The 3,126-nt window shown below is 41.2% G+C and overlaps 1 pseudogene across 2 annotated transcripts; it reads left to right on the top strand.

The window, feature by feature from the left end:
- Positions 1-46: 46 nt before the first annotated feature.
- LOC308553292 (STING ER exit protein pseudogene) lies at positions 47-2,702 on the top strand (annotated as a pseudogene). Of its 2 annotated transcripts, none has more exons than XR_014000647.1 (2): positions 47-221; positions 1,462-2,702. The product of XR_014000647.1 is annotated as an STING ER exit protein pseudogene (transcript). The 2 variants fall into 2 exon arrangements; XR_014000658.1 differs by having other exon boundaries at positions 137-221; positions 1,495-2,694.
- Positions 2,703-3,126: the final 424 nt, after the last annotated feature.

The following is a 3,126-nucleotide window of genomic DNA, read 5'->3' as shown; positions in this document are numbered from 1 at the left end:
CGCTCGGCGGAGGGCGCGCGTGGTGACGTCACGCGGGTGCGTTGCCGGGGCGGGACGCGGGCGACGCTGCCTCGCCTGTGAGACTCGGGAGCCGGTAGGGTGGAGGGGGCCTCAAACTTGGCTTTGGCTGGAGGAGAGCGGACGCCTGAGAACTGCATCCCAATGCAGGGGTTCCTGCAGGAAGACCTGGGTTCCTGACCTGATTCGTATCTGGTTTCTCAGTACGTTTCTCTGAAATTCCCTCCCTAGAAGGGGAAAAATGGGAGTCCGAGTCTGGCTCTGCAGTCAGAACTGAAGATGGTGGGGTGTGTAAGGTGGTGGGATGGGACGTAGAATACTCAAGACTGCCCTGTGCACGCTTTTTGTGAGCACAATAATAGTTATTGAATTCAAGTTATTGAATTCTTCACATTTTATATGGGAGATGAGGCAACACCAGGGTCAGACTTACTGTTAAAACTAAGAATATGGTGCAGTCCACACTGCAACGGCTGCCTCCTGGACCAGATGCAGCAGGAGCCCGGAATGAAATAGGCCGATAATAGGAAACTTTAGCAGATATGCCAACCAGTGTCAAAAGGTATTTTCCCCAGCCTTTTGCAGTAGGGGTTAAAGTGAAGAAACCACTAGAAAGGGAGAAGTGCTTAACCTAATGAGAAATGAAACTCGTTACAGCATGATGACCTATATCTGAGAAATTTACAGTTCCGCTTGAGAAATGAAAATGTGACATCAGCAATATTTTACAAGGGTTAACTCCCGAGGTTCATACTAAACTTCCAAATTCCAGGCAGTTGCTTTGTAAATAAAATAAAAGCTTATTACAAAATGATATATGGTTGCTATAGAAAAATCAGGGAAAAAGTATAAAAGGAGAAAATTAAAAATCAATGAACATCTCATTATCTTAACTGCTGTTAATATTTTACAACATATATTTCCAAATTTTCTAATCCAGTCCTTTTAAAATGCCCATTATATTTAATAATAGAATAATGCTTTAGATATAGTTTCCTTGATTAGGTTGTACTTGGTTGTGCTGGGTTTTTGTTTACAATATCAGTGTACATCTTAAGTTATATTTATTGGACATTTGTATTTCTTTTGTGAATTTCCTATTTATATATATCTTTTGTTCATTTTTCTAATGGGGTAGTTGTCTATTATTAAACACTTTGCTGACCGGTCACGAGTATACATATTTCCGTGTCTGAACGTTGCTTACTGGTCATGCATGAGGTAACGCGTGTCTGCACTTATATTAGTTTAAGTAATTTTAAACACCTTGCTGACCAAAGTAGCTGGCCGCACGGGCGAGTTCTGGCTTGAAACAGCCGATCAGCAAGTGGTTTGCTAGATTTTTAATGTTACTATTAACCCTTTTTGCTCAGTGTATTTGTATGGTTTTTGTAAATATTTGTATTTGCCCTTAATCCCTTGCATTTTAACTTTATTCTGAAGCTTCTTACCACTTTGATTCCCACCTTCAATTAGAAGTGAGTCATCTTGATTTCTGTGCAACTCTTATTTTTGGCGCTGAGTTTGTGGACATCTCCTGTGAACTATGCCTAAAGTTGTGTCCAGGTCAGTTGTCTGCTCCTACACACGGGACAGGGAGGAATATGACGATGGTGAGAAGCCACTCCATGTCTACTACTGTTTGTGTGGCCAGATGGTTCTGGTGCTGGACTGTCAGTTGGAGAAATTGCCCATGAGGCCCCGGGATCAGTCCCGGGTGATTGATGCTGCCAAACACGCCCACAAGTTTTGTAACACAGAAGACCAGGAGACGATGTATCTTCGCAGGCCTGAAGGCATTGAACGACAGTACAGGAAGAAGTGTGCAAAGTGTGGACTACCACTCTTCTACCAGACCCAGCCAAAGAATGCTCCTGTGACCTTCATAGTAGATGGAGCAGTAGTCAAGTTTGGCCAGGGTTTTGGGAAAATGAATATATATACTCAGAAGCGAGAGCCTCCTAAGAAGGTGATGATGACCAAACGGACTAAAGACATGGGCAAGTTCAGCTCTGTCACTGTGTCTACCATTGATGAAGAGGAAGAGGAGATTGAGGCTAGGGAAGTTGCCGACTCGTATGCACAGAATGCCAAAGTGATTGAAAAACAGCTGGAGCGCAAAGGCATGAGCAAAAGGTGGCTGCAAGAGCTGGCTGAACTGGAAGCCAACAAAGCAAAAATGAAGGGGACTTTGATTGACAACCAGTTCAAATGATCAGGACCTTTCTCTGAACCCAGACTAAAGGCAAGCATTTAGACCAGGAGACAAAAGAACTTTTTCTGGACTGTATGGACTGGTTCCTATCTTTATGCCCCAGCAGGCTGCTTTATGTTGCTTCCTACATTCAGTGAGGTCTTTGAGTCCATCTGACCTGCTTTCTAGAGATGGATTTTTAAAATATATGGGACTAATGTATTATTTTTTGTCCATTTGATGTCAACTTCTTTAGTTGTGTAAAAACACTATGAATAGATCAGTGCTTGAGTGTCTAGTTTCTAAAGTAGCTAGCTGTTCTTTAACAAAATGTTTAAAGATTTTTTTTTTTTTTAAAGTGAGTCATCAGTTTTTTTCTGTTCATTTTTCCTATCCATCTCTATTCCAGGCTATATTCATATTATGTTCTGAAGAATGATCATTCTTTTTTAAATAAAGTTTTTATTCACCTTTGAATAACGAATGTTACAACTTTAGGGAATTGTGGTATCATTTTTTATATGAGTATTATGCCAACTTTTTAAGAAATCAGTGGAAAATCTATGGGGAATGATCAATTCTCTGTCCTCATCTTCTTGGACCAACCATTGACATCTGATCCACTTACTCTCTTGAAATAGTTTTCAATTGGCTTCTAAAATGGTACACACTGCATTTTCCTCCTTCCTTACTCTTATGTAGTAGCCACTCAGGTTTGTTAGTTTTTGTGTATTGGTTCCCAGCTTCTCCTCCATTCTCCAACCTCTGTGGGAAAGTGCCTCAGGCCTTGGATCTTCTAACCAGCTTTTCCACCTTGTCCAGTTTCACCTTTTAAAATACCATGCCTAGCTTGAAGATTCCTAAATTTGTTATTTGTAGCCCTGATCTCTCAAGCTCTAGTTCCATATATCAAA

The sequence above is a fragment of the Miniopterus schreibersii genome, assembly GCF_964146895.1.
Source record: "Miniopterus schreibersii genome assembly, chromosome: 2".
Classification (NCBI taxonomy): domain Eukaryota; kingdom Metazoa; phylum Chordata; class Mammalia; order Chiroptera; family Miniopteridae; genus Miniopterus; species Miniopterus schreibersii.
The sequence above is the reverse complement of the archived record's forward strand: the minus strand, read 5'-3'. Positions and strand labels throughout refer to the sequence as shown.